The sequence below is a fragment of the Eschrichtius robustus genome, chromosome 8 (genome assembly GCF_028021215.1).
Source record: "Eschrichtius robustus isolate mEscRob2 chromosome 8, mEscRob2.pri, whole genome shotgun sequence".
Taxonomy (NCBI): Eukaryota; Metazoa; Chordata; class Mammalia; order Artiodactyla; family Eschrichtiidae; genus Eschrichtius; species Eschrichtius robustus.
Window position 1 is genome coordinate 1,275,508 of NC_090831.1, and position 17,393 is coordinate 1,292,900.

Genomic DNA, 17,393 nt, shown 5'->3' on the forward strand with positions numbered 1-17,393 from the left:
CATGTACCAAAATGTTCATTGCAGCTCTATTTACAATAGCCAGGACATGGAAGCAACCTAAATGTCCATCGACAGATGAATGGATAAAGAAGATGTGGCACATATATACAATGGAATATTACTCAGCCATAAAAAGAAATGAAATGGAGGTATTTGTAATGAGGTGGATGGAGTTAGAGTCTGTCATACAGAGTGAAGTAAGTCAGAAAGAGAAAAACAAATACAGTATGCTAACACATATACACGGAATCTAAGAAAAAAAAAAAAAAAAAAAGGCCATGAAGAACCTAGTGGCAAGACGGGAATAAAGACACAGACCTACTAGAGAATGGACTTGAGGATATGGGGAGGGGGTGGGGTGAGATGTGACAGGGTAAGAGAGTGTCATGGACATATATACACTACCAAATGTAAAATAAATAACTAGTGGGAAGCAGCCGCATAGCACAGGGAGATCAGTTTGGTGCTTTGTGACCACCTAGAGGGGTGGGATGGGGAGGGTGGGAGGGAGGGAGATGCAAGAGGGAAGAGAAATGGGAACATATTGTATATGTATAACTGATTCACTTTGTTATAAAGCAGAAGCTAACACACCATTGTAAGGCAAGTATACTTCAATAAAGATGTTTAAAAAAAAAAAAAAAAAGAAAGACATTATCCAAGTATGTGACTAAAGCAGGCAAAGTGTCTTGGTGTCATAGGTTTGGAATAGGCAGCGTGCTTGGTGGAAAGTGAGAGAAACCCAACCCAAATGAGTTTAAACAAAAGAGGCCATATTGGCTGACAATGCTGAAAAGTCCAGGGGTAATGGCTTCAGGTACACATGGATCAAGGTGGCTAGAAATGTCTTTTCTGTATATGTCCGCTTTTCTTCATGTTGGTCTTAAGTTCAGTTTATTCCTTCGTGGGGCCTCATCCTGACTCTATTTCCAGTGAAAGGAGTGCACATCCTCCTCAGAGATACAGCAAACACCCCTAGAGTGTGAATATTTAGATATCCCTGCTGCAAAGGTGTGTGTGCATTATCCTGTGGTTACACCATTTCCATTTTGGATTCAGCCATGCTGTTTTACATGAATACACATATCGAAATTTATCCCACAAAGTTAAGCTTATTAATTAAGCCTTTGAGGAAGTTTCCAAATTGACATATGAGCAGAAACTTATGTACTTTCCAGACTTCACAATAGCCAACAATTTGATGATGGTCTTCTATTGTGATGTCCAAAATGATGATGTGAAAGTTGAAAAAGCTCAAAGTTATAGAAGCAGAGAGTAGAATGATGGTTACCAGGGAGGGAAGAATTAGGGAGATATTGGTCAGAGGGTACAAACTTCCCCTTAGAAGATGAATAAGTTCTGGAGATCTAATGCACAGCATTGTGATTATAGTCAACAGTGCTGTTTTATTCCTCAAAGTTGCTAAGAGACTAGATCTTAAATGTTCTCACAACAAAAGAGAAATGGTAATTATGTGACGTGATGGAGGTATTGGCCAATGCTACAGTGGCAATCATATTGCAATATATATATATATACACACACACACATATATAGATGTATCAAATCAGCACATTGTACACCTTAAACTTACACAACATCATGTCAATTATCTCTCAATAAATCTGGAAAAAAATCGGATGCTCAAAAAAAGAAAAAAAGAAAATTGAACAAGGTCAAAGATATAGGTTGGCCCCAGGACTTCTGTAACTAAGCCTTGTCCATCCTCACTCAGCTCAAAGCTTGCTGTCATTAATTTGTATTCTGATTTACACATATATCAATCCGATGCAAGCAATTTGTAATCTTCACAAATGTATCTCTTTTTAATGATAAATGGTGGTTACATACCAGTAAATTTAGTGCCAGTTCTTAGTAGCTATAAAGAATAATGGCCCCTCAAAGATATTCATTTCCTAGTCTCTGGAACCTGTGACTATCTGTCTTTATAGGGTAAGAGGAACATTGCAGATCTGATTGAGTTTAGGATCATGAGATGGAGAGATTATTTTAGAATATCTGGGTGGGTCAAGGATTCTTTCAAGTGAAAGAGGGAGGTGAGAATTAGGGAGAGAAAGAGATGAAGAGGCTATCTCCTTTACTTTGAAGTCGGAAGAAGATGCCAGGTGGTAAGGGATGCAGATGACACCTTGAAGTGGGAAAAGACAAGAGTATGGATTCTCCCCTAAAACCCCTAGAAAGAATGCAGCCTTGCCAACACCTTCATTTTAGCCCAGTGAAATATATTTTGGACTTTTGACTTCCCAGTCTGAAAGAGAATAAATTTTTGTGTTGCTTTAAGCCATTAGGTTTGTGAGCATTTGTTACAGCAGCAACATGAAACTACTACATTACATTTAGAAAAGGTTCATTGCACCGTGGTTTGATTGTGTTGGGATAGGTTCCTCGCGTGCTCTCCACTGTCTGGGAGATCTTATCATGCATCAGTCAGCTCTCGGTCAGGCACTTTAATAGGATTATTTCATTTAATTTTCACAACAAACCTATAAGCCATAATAACTATCCCAATTTCAAATTCTACTAAGCTAAGTTTCAGAAAATCCTGCAAACCACTGTGCGTTAGGAGGCCTGATGGACCACAGACCGGTTCTCTGCCCTTTGTCCAGGGCTTCTCCTCTGTGACACTCTACACACCATGCTTGACCAGAGGTGTAGGAAACAACCTGACAGAGTTATTTTCTTGCACCAGGAGTCTCACAATGCATTGCTATGTTGCAAAAGAAGAATTTGAACATTTTACCACGTTATATTAAAAAAAGAGATTTCTCAACTAGAAAAAGCATGGTGTGACACAAAACTAACAAGTGAAAAAAAAAAAAAAAATTCAAGCCAGGGTCATTCACCTGACTGGCTTTTTTAAACCTTAGATTGTAATTCTGTTTCCTTATCATAAATGGTGACAATATAATTGCCCTACAAATTTCACACAAGAATGTTGTGACATGTAATTGAGAAAAATTATGTAGAACTGTTTTATTTTATAAGATACTTTATATATTTATCTCATTATGATGATAATTTAAGGTATGATTAGTGTCAGTTTAGTTCCTTATTTTTAGAGAAATTTCTAAACATCTGAGGTTCACAAAAGTTATTCAGTGATAGTGGCAAGATAACAATATTTGTGTATCATAATTACCCATATTGGAAAATTAGTGCTACTTTGGAATTAATGAAATACCAGGTTGCCCAATTAAGGGAAGTGTTAAATTCATCTAATGAGCCTTGTCTGTGCATCAATTGTTCCGCAGAGAACAGAGGTGATTTCACCGGAACAGTTACATACATTAAACAGAAAATTTATAGCTATCTCTGAGATGTTTTTGCTAAAATTGGTTTGAGAGGGTTCACCTAATTGCAGCTATTATCTTTCTCCACTTCAAATTGCAGACGCCACATGGCTACAATCACCTAATAAACTGTGACGCTTGGGGTGCTGATTATAGATTTCAGCGGGATTCATTTTCTGTGTTTAAAATTTTTTTCTTTCTTTTTTTAAATAGATGAAAGAAACTATGAAAATTTTGACCTGGTGATTAATCCCCTTTAAACAATTGGCAATCTTCTCCTAGGAGGAACAAAAAGATTTGCCCTTTGTGGTTTCAGCTCCTTTTTGAGAGATGCTGCAGCTCGGATGTAGATCGGAATTTAGGGATCAGATGCTCCCAAGTGAGGCTGCTCGTGTGAGTACGTGGGAGCACTGGAGTCAGCCATGCAGCAGAAACGAGAGGTGCAAACACTGGAGAAGCGGCTAAGATGGGCAAAACTTGACATAATGCTGTTAAAGGAACAACCTTGAATGTAACGGCAGGAAGCAGTGGGAATAGCAGCAAAAAATAACAATAATTTACCTTAAAAGGTACGCACTTAAAACTGCTTAGCTGAAAACTGGATAGGGAAGTTACCAAGAATGAAATGATAATCGATGAACATTGCTTTGGAGTCAGACCCACTTGGACTGCCATCCTGGATGCCCTGTGGGACCTGGACCCGTGTTTCACATCTGAGAACAGATAGTCATGACCTTGACTCACAGTGCAGGTGGCAGACAGGGTACAGGCTCGTGCAGTGCCCTACGGGGCACATGTGCAAGCCAAGGTGCTGTTACTACTGTCCCTGATGGTAGCACGAACATGGGTGGGAAAAGCTGAAATTATAATGAGACTTCATCTCCAATCAGGCCTTCCAACTGGAAATTAAACTAACATCCTGAAATATGACTTTGAGGTGAGTTAAGGTTGTTTTCTATTGTATGGAAGCAAATACATCTACAAGAGCCCAGGGCAGGCGTAACTAAAATCTCTGTGGATCTTTGAGCCAAGCCGTGCTTCCTGCCAGGGAAAGGTGGGAAACTGGTCAATTCTGTGATCAGCTTCTCTCAGTACTTCTGTCTCCGCCCTCACCTCCACTCACACTCATTTAGTGCCCTTATTATCTACCCTTATTCTTTAAAAAAACTAAAAATACAAGTTTTTTTCCCCTTTGCGTGCCTTTAATTTTTTATATTTAAAAAAATTTTGAAGTATAGTTGATTTACAATGTTGTGTTAATTTCTGCTGTACAGCAAAGTGACTCAGTTATACACGTATATGCATTCTTTTTTTATATTCTTTTCCATTACGGTTTAGCTCAACATATTGAATATAGTTCCCTGTGCTCTACAGTAGGACCTTGTTGTTTATCTATTCTGTATATAATGGTTTGCACCTGCTAACCCCAAACTCCCAGTCCATCCCTCCCCTACCCGTCCCCCTTGGCAACCACCAGTCTGTTCTCTATGTCTGTGAGTCTGTTTTGTTTCGTAGAAAAATACAAGTTTTGTCTTATGTTTTATTAATTGTCACGAAAAATATTTATTGGTGAGCCACGCTGGGCATTGAGCTGGATCTGGAGGCCCTGGGAAGACCCTGGTTGGCATATCCACCTTCGGGAAATGGACAGACAGATATTACTCAATTAACAACTGCCGACTGAGAAAGTCCAATGAAGATGGATTCTAGAAATATCCTCAGAGGCCTTCAACTATGGGAAGGCTGTCTTCAACTGGTCTATTTAGAGGATTAAAGGAAAGGAAGTAAATTTGTGTAGAACTCCAAAAAATGACAAGCGATAATTATTCAAATGAGTGTCTAATACATTAGAGGACTGTTTACCACTAAAATTTTAGCTTATACATTGAGCATCTCCTATGTGCCAGACCCTGAGGACAGCACAGAATAACTGAACGATACACATATTCTGCCCAGAACATTTAGCTTTGTTATCAGATACAGGTCTCTAAAACACTTATTTGTGGACTATGGAATATACACCCCATTCCATCTGCTAGAATCTGAGTATCTGAAATATTATTCCTGGAGCCATCCTAAGTCACCACATAGCTAAGATTGCCCTCGTGTAACAATTCTGTTCCCTCCTGGGAGTGGTTTTCCTGAACATCATCCCTGGCTTACGTGTAGGATTTTTCAGAGACACAAACATATAAACTTGTGTTCCCTTTGTAACAGCCCACGGGAGGAACTTCTCTTTCTGATTGTTGGTTTCTTTGTCTCGGCATGGAAAGTTTCTCCTTTTTTTCTGTACAAATGGTTGGTTTTGATATCTAGGACATTGAATCACAATTTTATTTAACTCTTTGTTTTAGCCGGGGTTGTAATTCATATTGAACAGTATTTCAACATATTGTCATATGTACTTTATGTATTAACTTTTAACAACATTTAGGATATGGGTCCTGGGGAACTCCTACTGCACTGATATTAAAGGAAATATGGGAAAAGTGTTGACTTACTCAAGAAGTCCAGAGCAGTGGTGGTTCTGGTGCTGGCTAATTCGATGGCTCAATGAGACCACCTCCTTTCCATCTGTGTGTTTCTGCCTCAGCATGTTGGCTTTTGTCGTTGGTTTCTCTTCATGGTGCAGGACAGCTCGGGCAGGTGTACCCATCACATGAAGACATGACCACGCTGAAGCCTGCAAGAGAAGGCTGTCGACAGACTTCTCCTCATGCCTCTGGGCAAATTGTATCACATGTTTTTTCATAATCTAATAACCAGCAGAAGGGGATGGGGTGACCAACACTGGGCTAGACTTATGGGATGGATCCCCCTAGAGCTGGAAGTCTGTTCCCTTCACACATGACTTGGTAGAGCAGGTAAATGAAACAGAGTTCTGTTAGCAAAGAAGAACGGCAGGTACTGACAAGTATGTATTAAATTTCCTTCACGCCTCACCTGTGGTTTACCTTTCTCTCTTTGATGCAAAGTTCTCAGCTATTCAATCTATTCTACTGTATGCAAATGCCTCAAATTCATTTTTCTAAACAAAGTGCAGGCATAAGCAAACAAACAAATCATAGATATTAAATACACCCTCCATGTGGTACGGTGACACACCCTGTGCTTGAGCATGGAGACACAGACATTGAAGAAAAGAAAAGTGGGAAGTGTATAAGACTGGGGCTCAAGGAGGTAAAACAGGCTTTGCAGATGGGTCTGAGGCAGAGCCCTGGGGAAAGGGGGCATCTGTCATCACTGAGGCCTAGGAGACCCTACAGGAATGGCTTCTCATCACTGTGGGGACACTCAGGAGAAGAAGATGTTCATGAGCTTAGATTCAAACATACCCTATCGGGGGTGCTCTGAGGAAGAATCCCAGAGGTGACTGTATGCGTGTGTAAAAGTACTTTCAGAAAAACACTTTCATAACTGTTCTCTCATTTGCTCTTTCCAGTCCTGCTGAGAGAAATATATTTGATCTGTGAAGAAGCTGAGCTGCAGAGTACGTGGGCTTTCCCCAGCATCATGCAGCGAACAAGGGACCAGGTGTCTTAGAAGTGCTGTTTAGGGAGAGTCTGAAGCCTTGGGCTACAGTTCAGAACTCGACACCTACAAAGACTTCAGTTGGGTGGGGAGACACTTTGGTGTGGAGTCGGTGGGGTCTGTTGTTTCTTCGTGGGTTAGAAAATGGAAAAATGCCGCAGCACCTTGGTCATATAGATTATCTGTATTTTGCTCATTTGTCCATTTCTTTATTCATTCATTCATTCGTTTCCTCATTCAATAGACACTGAACGAGCACAGCTGTTTTAGGTGTTGCCCTGGTGCTGTGACACAGACACACAATTCGGGGTGAAGGCACATAAGCTGCGTAAAGGATGCCTGGAATTTGGACCCAACTGTGACTCATCAGCTTTGTCTTCTAGACTTTGGATCCCCCCGAGTTTGCTACATTTGCTGGATGTGATGGCATAAAGCTATCTTCTCTTGTGTTGGGAGCACATAGCTGAGAGGAAATGAAGGCAGACACCACTCAGTGCTGTCCCTTGTCACCCAACAGGGATGTACATGTCACAGCATGCTCACGACATCCGTGTGCAGGGATGTTATTCCACTACTTGATTGACTAGGTAACTGGGGCTCAGGGCAGCGAAGCACTTTGCCCAAATTCACGATCATTAAAAGTAAATCTATTACCTACTGTATAGCACAGGGAACTCTACTCAATACTCTGTAATGACCTGTATGGGAAAAGAATCTAAAAAAGAGTGGATATACATATATGTATAACTGATTCACTTTGCTGTACATCTGAAACTAACACAACATTGTAAATCAACAATACTCCAATAAAAATTTTAAAAGTAAATCTATTAATATACCTTTTAATATAAAACAATATAATATAATATAACATAGTATAATATAAAAATATAAAAAATATAATATAATATAATATAATACAATATAATATAATATAATATAATATAATATAATATAATATAATATAATATAATATGTCTAAATTCCATTTTCTGCACTATGTCTGTTGGCTTTTCCTAAACAGAATGGTTTTAATTTAGAAGATACGAAACAAAAATTGGAAGTGGCAGGGGAAACGTTGGCTGAGTACAGAACATATTTTAAAGAGCAGAGGACGTTTCCAAGTAGAATCTGATGCCCAGGAGCTCCTGATGTTTTTCTCGTGTCAGCTGCAGGGATCCTGGGGACAGAAAGGTTTGGAACAACGGGTGAAGAAGTGGGGAAGGTTAAGAGTGAGGATTGCAAAGCTGTGCGGGGAATGAAATAAATTCTCCTGGAGTGTGCCTGCTTCCAGGGACACTGCCACCGCCCCTTCTGTATGCATCTCCTGCCCGATTTCCCTGTTTGTGAGTCAGAATGGGGAGCAATTTGACAAAATGAAAGCCTTCACGTCTCTGGTATCAGATTGAATTTTCTCAAAGGTTATATTAGAAACACTGCTGTGGTTACAGCAAACGTCACAGAGAGCTTGTCAAGTTTCACTAAAGTTCCTGAAATGTGGTAACTTGCTAACAGAATAGCAATTGAGAAGGGGGTGGGGTGGAGAGCATCACAGGGCTCGTTGCAGCAAATCTTTTCTGAGCCTGAAGCTTGCATCACCTCCGACCCTCCCACCCTCAATTCTGCAGGCGAGGCTGAGACCTGTGACTTTGTTCTCCTCAGTTTTATTCGCCTCAAATCAAAACAGTGTGACAATTCCAATCTGACGGCCCATCAGTCAGGCATTATAAGGTGACCCAGTCAACGCCGGTCTACTGGGTGCTACCGGACAGGACAATCATGGGCCACACCAGCCAGCACCGTGTGGGTGTCTCTGGCCTGCTTCTGTTGACTCAGTGACTTGGCCCTAGGCTTTCTTGCCCGTGGCTCTTGAGGGTATCAGGCTGACCTCAATAGAAGAGTGGATACAGACACCTGCCCACAAGCAAGCATTTTGCTTGTATGAGCATCATTGATTTGCTTTTGTAGGAAAGGGAGACTGGCAGAAATAGCATGCCCATCCTCTTCCTCCTGTCACCGAATTTCAGATGCTCATCTTCTTTTAAAAGGCAAGACTTTCAACATCTGCCTCAATCATGAACATTATCAGAACTTCTTTCCCTTACTCTCTCTTCATAAGTTCTTTCTCGCAGCCTATGACACACTCAGGGCTTCTCATCCAAAAGGCTGTGAGTTCCCCAGCCACCTTACTGTCCTCCGTATGCTCCCACTCTCAAAAATCATTTAAAAACAGCCCGTATTCCTGGTGTCACATCCTGTTCACACACTCATGCCTTGTTCCACAGCGATCAGCTTCCTGTCTCCTGAGATCATACACTTAAAGGCCACCAAGAACACGGTAGTTCCACATTTGATGGGCGGCTTCTCAATCCCCCCTCTCTGGACCGCTGAGCAGGAAAGAAGGTGTTTCTCCTGAAATATCATTTTGAGTAGTGGTTAAAGCATCATCTCTCGAGTCTGAGTCTGGCACTTGGGCTCCACTACTTTCCAGCTGAGTGAGCCTAGATGGGTTATTGAGGCTTATTAAACCACAGTTTTCCTCATCTGTACAATGGGAATACCGATTCCTACTTCAAAATGTTCTCCTGAGGATTCACCTTGAGATCCCTTCAAATTCATCACAAACGAGTCTGACTCACCACCCACTTTCCAGACTGTTCTGTGTCCTCTGGACGCCGGGAATAAACTATTACTCAACAGCCTTTGGTCCTCATGGGACCCAAGTTCCTTCTTTGGCTTCACCTTCTGGAATATTATTTTTATGGTCTTACTTCTTTTTACTATCATTTTCTAGCTCAATGTCTTATACTCTCTTGTTTTGTCTCTAATAATTGTGTCTAAATTATTCTCCCCATTTTCAGCCTCTGCTTCCCTTTTGCATGTTCACTTGGATTGTCTTCCTGGTTGTAGCTTTCATCTTATTGTTCCTCATGTCATAACTATGGAAACTGCCCCTCAGCCACAAATAAAGTCAAAACTCCAATATTCCATTACTTGATAGGAACTATTTGTCCCAGGTTGTAATTTCAAAATGTTCCACCTGACATCATCCCTGGGCTTCACCCCAAGAGGCTGCTCTCCATGCCCTGAACAACCCCTGACCTCAATTCAGTTGTCACTCCCTCAACTGCTCTCCCTCCGACCTCACCCCATCTCTGTCCTCAGAAATCTGTCATGTCCTAAGCAAACAGGCCCCTCCTCCCAGAAAGTATCCAGAGAGGAACCAGTGCATTTTCCTCTGCAGCTGCTGTTACAAGGGCTTCATCACAGGTATTAGGACACGTATCTTTGCGTTCATTCCTTAAAGAGAGATGCCAACATTTAAAAAATTTTTAGCCTTCCTCAGTGCCACGGATATGTTCATTTTTCCACCGATGATTATTTCATTGAATTACTGACTTTAGAATTCAGAAAACAAAAGCCAACACATTGCATTAGCGTTGTGAATGTGGAATTCATTCCTTTACTTAATAAATGGTGACTGAAAATGAGTCATGTGTTTTACTCCCTGTGCTGGAGAGAATCTCAGTCTTCAGGTGAGTGGTTCTCAAATGTTGGTTTGTGTCAAGACCACCTGGATGGCTGGTTAAAAACACCAGAGTTTCTGATTTAGCAGTTCTGGTATGAGGCTCAGGAACTTACATTTCTGCAAGTTCCCAGGCGGTGACAAAGCTGCTGGTCCAGGGACCACACATGGAGAACCACTGTCTCAGACAATGAGTTCACAACAAGCTTCATTCCTCTTGGTTTGGGTGCAGTCACAGCACTGACTACATCTCAGTTTCACTCTGTAAAAGGTAAGTGCTGGCCTGAGTAATGACTTTCTCAGCTCTCACATTCTACAGGTATCTGTGAGTAACACATTCTTAATGAATAAATACAATCTAGAGATTTCTGCTGAATCAGTGACATTTCTGTCAGTGCTGATATAAAAAGGATGATGAAGAGTTATCTTCACGTATTGGGTTGCAGTTTAATTCCCAAAGATGACCTTTGGGAAATCTGGATTGTGTTCCAAGGGCAAAGTACCATTTTAGCTTTGATTTTGAATAGATTTTTTAAAATAAAACTTAAAAAATAATTAATTAATTTATTTATTTATTTTTGGCTGCATTGGGTCTTCGTTGCTATGCACAGGCTTTCTGTAGTTGCGGTGAGCGGGGTCCACTCTTCGTTGTGGTGCACTAGCTTCTCATTGTGGTGGCTTCTCTTGCTGTGGAGCATGGGCTCTAGGCGTGTGGGCTTCAGTAGTTGTGGCACACAGGCTCAGTAGTTGTGGCTCATGGCCTCTAGAACACAGGCTTAGCAGTCGTGGCACATGGGTTTAGTAGATCTGCGGCATATGAGATCTTCCCAGATCAGGGCTCAAATCTGTGTCCCCTGCCTGCATTGGCAGGTGGATTCCCAACCACTGCGTCACCAGGGAAGACCCTGAATAGATTTTTTTTTTGTAACCAGACATGGGTGGCTTAGCAAAGAGGCAGTTGTTTCTAAAGAATTCAATATGAGTAGAATTTGTCTCAGTTTTTGCATTTGTTTAGGAGTAAAATGGAACCCACGAAAATTAATTCATGGACTATGAACTCTGGACCATAATTGAGTTGCAGTGTCTAGGAACCAAACTCAGAAATATTGGAGGTGGAACAGGTAGAATTTATAGAAACTTGTCAGACAAAGGCTCAGTGCTATTTGTTTATTTAGATTGTCTTGGCCTTGTTAGAACCAACATTTTACTTTCCATGGGTTTGCCAGATTAAAAAACAAGGAAACAAACAAACAAAGCAAACAAACAAAGAAAAACCCATCACTCTTAACCCTGTGTCAACACTGGGAGGGGTCAAGAGATGGCTTTGCAGAGAGCCTTATACCCCTGGGCAAGAGGACGTTAAATACTAAGTTTTTTTAGACACCGGAGTTTTGAAGCTGACCTGAGCCTCACCCTGGCTCTTAGCAGTTGGATATTATAGGTTGTTTACAATAAGTTGGGACAAACGGAGACAATGGAACCGAAAACTGGGCTCAAAGTGAAGCTGAACAGTTGCCAGGGAAACTGATTATGAAAAGCGGGAATGTTGAGTTTTAATCTTGTCTTATACAAGCTGTGTCCTAGGAAACAGCGGGTGAAATTTCGATCAGAGGGTTGAGAGGGGATCAGAGCAGGTACCAGGTAGTTAATTAGCTATGTTTTCTCCATTAATGCCCTCCTACAGAAGTTTTGCTGGGGGCTGACTTAGGAGCATACTAGGATTTCCTAAAATTAAAAATATATTATGGAAATTTTGGTAAGACTACAGTAAAAGCTGCTTCCCTGGTGTCAGCTTGGTCTCAGCTTCTGACTCCTTCACAGCACTGATCTCATTTTTATCTCCATGGTCCACCCACTTGGTCACCGTTTTTTTTTTTTTTTAATTTTAATTTTATTGGAATATAGTTGATTTACAATGTTGTGTTGGTTTCAGGTATACAGCAAAGTGATCCAGTTATACACATACATATATCCACTCTTTTTTAGATTTTTTTCTCATATAGGTCATTCCAGGATATCGAGTAGAGTTCCCTGTGCTATACAGTAGGTCCTTGTTGGTTATCTATCTTATATATAGTAGGGTGTGTATGTTCATCTCAAGCTCCTGATTTATCCCTGCTCCCCATGTTTCTCCTTTGGTAAGCATAAATTGTTTCCTATGTCTGTAAGTCTGTTTCTGTTTTGTAAATAAGTTCATTTGTATAATTTTTTAAAAATTAGAGTCCTCGTATGGGTGATATTGAGGCAGGAGATAGACGGTCTCCAGCGTAGGCATTTACAACTGGCCTCCTGTTCACACCTCCTGTGGTGAGAAGAAGATGAGCTCCAGGCCAAACATTCATTACAAGCCCCCTGTTTACATTTCCTGAGGCAAGAGACAAATGGGCTCCAGGACTCCATATTTATGATCAGACTCCTGTCTATATTTTGAGATCTGCACTTCGATATACAAAGCAACAGGAATAGGGTAGATAACTGGATATCGGACACTTACGGCAAGGACAGAGAGGGGTTAAACCCTGTGAAAAGATCAAGAGGTCATACATTTCCCATCCTTGGGGCAAAGGAAACATTGCACATGTGCAGAAATGCTCTTTGGGGGTCAAAAAGGAAGGGCACCACCCCATAATAGGTGGTGCTAAGGTCAACCCATAGGCCTCTGGGCTGTAATCTATTTTGGAAAAAAGTTGCACACGCATGCTGGGGAGGGCCCTAGGGCAGGTCAGGTGTGGAAAAAGAAACCAGGTAATTGGCCAGAGGTAAACAGAGACCCGGAAGAACTGCCCTATATGAATGACTTAACTGCCTCTTTACTGGGCTCCTTCTCATTAGGGAGGACGCCCACACCCTTTCTCTCCGGGTGTGCATCTCTGCCCTGCTTCCATCTTAACTAAATAAACTGTTTCTCTGTGTGCTCTCCCACTTGTTGTTGTGCTATGTCTCTAATAATAAGCTTTGTACCTGTTTTTACAGTTTTGCCTCTGTGAGAAATGCATTTTTCACTGGGGGCAAGAGCCAGGGGGTGTGGTGGGTAGGACTCCTGGTTTTCCTCCAGGCTCCCCAGGTTCAACTCCTGGGCAGGGAATTAAGATCTCACTTCATGCCACCACTCACTGCTTCCTCTCCAAGACCAATATCGTATGATATTTGTCTTTTTCTGTTTGACTTACTTCACTTAGTATGACAATCTCTAGGTCCATCCATGTTGCTGCAAATGGCATTATTTCATTCTTTTTATGGCGGAGTAATATTCCATTGTATACATGTACCACATCTTCTTTATCCACCCCTCTGTTGATGAACATTTAGGTTGCTTCTGTTCCCGGTGAATTTAAGGTTCTTCCTTTGTCACGAAAGAATTTGGAGATGAAGCAAGGAGGTTAAGAAAGTTAAGTGAGAGTTTATTTAAGCAGGGGTACTCTCTCAGAGGGAGAATGGGCAGGCAGGTGAGAAGCTGCTGCCTTGTTTCTTTGGCAAGCCAGTTATGAGGGACATACAAATGAATGGGCAGAATATTCACTGGGGAAGGAGGAGTTTGGGGGTCGTATTCCCTGATTTTCATCCCAGCTCCATCTTCCCGAGGGGAAGAGGGATTTTTGTCCTTATTTAGCTTAGATCAGAAGTGTCATGGTGTCAGTGCATGATGAGTACTTCTTATTTGTAAGGTTAATTTTATTGTAATGAGAACACAATGAGCAACAGGTTACATTCAGATGTAGGAGATTCCCACCTTTCCCTGCCTTTCTTTGTCTGCTTCCAGGACTCTTATCACCCAAAAGGTGTGGTTTCCTGTCATTCTGGAGGTTCCTGCTTCTCTTTGTCTGCCCATGGACCCACACTGTTTGCACGATGTGTGATTTCCTGCCACCTGGCTCCTGCCCCCATGTTTCTGCTCATACCTAGCTACCCGCCTGCTGTTAACACTTCCATGTCCTGGCTATTGTAAATAGTGCTACTATGAATATTGGGATGCACGCATCTTTTTGAATTATGGTTTTCTCCACATATATGCCCAGGAGTGGGATTGCTGGATCATATGGTAGTTCTATTTTTAGTTTTTTAAGGAACCTCCATACTGTTCTCTATAGTGGCTGCACCAACTTACATTCCCACCAACAGTGTAGGAGGGTTCCCTCTTCTCCACACTCTCTCCAACATTTATTGTCTGCAGATTTTTTGATGATGGCCGTTCTGACTGGTGTGAGGTGATACCTCATTATAGTTTTGATTTGCATTTCTCTGATAATTAGTGATGTTGAGCATCTTTTCCTGTGCTTTTTGTCTGGGCCACCTTTAATAAGTTAAATTTGATTGATTAGTTTTCCACTGATGGTATACAGAAAACTTAATTTGCATGTCTATAGGAGAAATCCTTGCTCATTCCTGACCTAAGGAGAAAGGCTGATGCATCCCACAGATGTGTGGGGTCTGGAGAGCTCATAATGCAGTTGCCCAGTGTCCAGCCAAGTATGAGCTTTATGTTTGATCAAGCTGCCCCTGGAAGATGTAGTTGAATGGATGGCTTCCTAATGATGATCCAGTTACCAGGTGCAGACTAGCTCTGAAAAATGTGTGACCTGGAGGAGTGGGCCAGGGTGAGGGCTTCTCGTGGGGAACGAGACACCAAAGGAAAGAGGAAAGGAAGGGGCAAAGCCATACTTGTTCAGTATTGTTGTCTCAATACTGGCAACAAGGAAGTTGCAGTATTTTAAAATTATGCATCAGTAAAAACAATTGCATGCATTAGAAGGAAATAATGCATTTACACGTCCTTGACTCTTTGGCTTAGTTCTGATGCTGAGACCTCTTGTTGTAAGCCAGAAAGGATTATTGTAGAGAATGTTATGTCTTCAGAGGATGGACGGTAAAATGACGACTGACACTCTGCTTGTTCTTCACAGTGAAGAGAATAAAACTCACTTTTCAGGAAACATTTCACATCTTACCTTTTATGTGTTATTTCATTCCTGATTAATATAACTTAATTTAATCTGCTTCATTCATATCACAGGGATCCAGCCACTATTTTTTGTTTGAGCGAGGGAAACAGGTTCCTCATGCTACTCACATGTGTTGTCCTTCTTCCTTTTATTCTGAGTCAAAGGGCGTTTCATGGGCTACCTCCATAATTGGTAGTTATACAAAGATCAAATCTCTAGCTGTGGTCAGAAGGGGAAGGTAGAGCAGTTAGGGATGCTGACAATTCTGCCCGGGAGTTTGCCCCCGAAACTACTTTCATTCTTTTTGTTGACTTCACAGCACAGAGCTGGGGCAGATGTAGTGGAGCTGATGTGCAGACGGAGGCCGAGGAAGAGGGTGGACTCAGCACAGGGTCGTCCAGCTCATTGATTCTGCATGAGGCCCTGACGCCAGACTCAGACCATCCCAGCCTGGCTGGTGAGGTTCAGACAGGCGGCACAGGAAGCCTTGGGTGGATGGCTGTGCTAGGTGGACATTGCTGGAAGGCCCAGGGCAGGCAGAACTGCAGAAATGACAGTGGCTCATGCCATTCACCTGCCAGCTCAGGTGCCTCCTCTTCCAGGAAGCCTCCCCTGACTTTCCAGGCTGGTGGGGGTTCTGTTTACGCCAACCTCACTCCACAATGACTCTGCTCTCTTCACCTTTGCCCCAGGATGCTGATCCTCATGGACTACATTGCCCTCTTCTGTATGTCTGCCCAGTCTCGGTGGGAGAATGACAGGCAGGAGAATTTCTTCCCTTATAACCAAGATGCGTGGCCTGGGAACCATGTGGTGAAAGCAGCAGTGGCCTCACCCAGTGTTACCCCTACTCACCTACGAGTTCAGCTCTTATTTTCTGTTCCTGTGTCCTTGACCTCCTGGGCTTGGGAAGTCATAGTTCTTAGAAAATAATTCTTCTACCAGGGATCAGAGTCAGTTCCATTATCAGGAAGCCTGAGACTGCCCTGACCTTTCCATGGGGACTCTCATTCCACTCAATGTACAGGGATTACTATTCTAGGATCATCAGTTCCAAATGTCAAGGGGGAAATTGAGTAGTTGCTCAAAAAAGACTGAGTCTGGAACTCAAGGGATTCACTGTCATGCTTTGTGGTCCTTCCAAACCATCAATAATGTTCAATAGGAAATTTAGGCAAAGCAATAAAGTCATCCCCTCTGAAGGGAGGGATTCTGGGTAAAGGAAGGCTTAAAAGTCTTTCTAGGGAAAAACAGCCACGGTGCTAGCACAACAAAAGGGAGACAGCCTGTGGTCTTCTACAAATTCAGAGGAGGAGCTGCCATGTCTTATGTTTCTCTTCTCCCTCTTTCCATCCTGAGAAATGCACATGGGGATTTGTGTCTGCTGTGCTGGACTTGAGGATTTCTCCCCTTGAGGGGCGGCGAGAATAGAGGCTGAGTGGGCAGAGACGCGGCTGTGGGGTGGTGCTGTCCCTGCTCAGCCTGCCTCCTGACCTGGGGGCTCCCCCCACGCTCCTTGCCCCTGCCGTCTGGGGGTTCAGCCAGGGAAAGGCGCTGACTCCCCTCAGCCCCGTGGATGCTTCTGGCACTGTCTGCTTTCCTCCCTCCAAGCAGCTCCTTCTGCAGCTCAGTTACCAGGATCCAGGAAAACGGTCCCTCTCTGACTGCTGTTCCAATCATAGGGGGTGTAACAGCTTTGTGATGTTGCCGGTTGTGCCAGCATCACGTTCATGGCATTCATCCTGTTGTTGGTCACATAGGGCTGAGGCTCTCCTGGTCCCATTGGTGTCTGACACTCCAGGGTCTGAATAAACCACAAGCCGTCCACTCTGTTGTGAATGGGCATTTAGCTTGTTTCCAGCTCTTGGCTATTAGAGTTGGAATAAAGCCACTGTGAGCATCCTGCCCACGCTCCTGGATGGACACACAGCTAGGAAAGGGGTCACCGTAGGTTACAGGACATGCATATTGTCAAATTCAGGTGATGCTGCTGTTAAAGAGCTTTACAGAGTGTTGCAGTGATGACACACTTTCCAGCCACGTGTCACAGTGCGTACTGTTCCACCTCCTCCGCATATGAGGTCA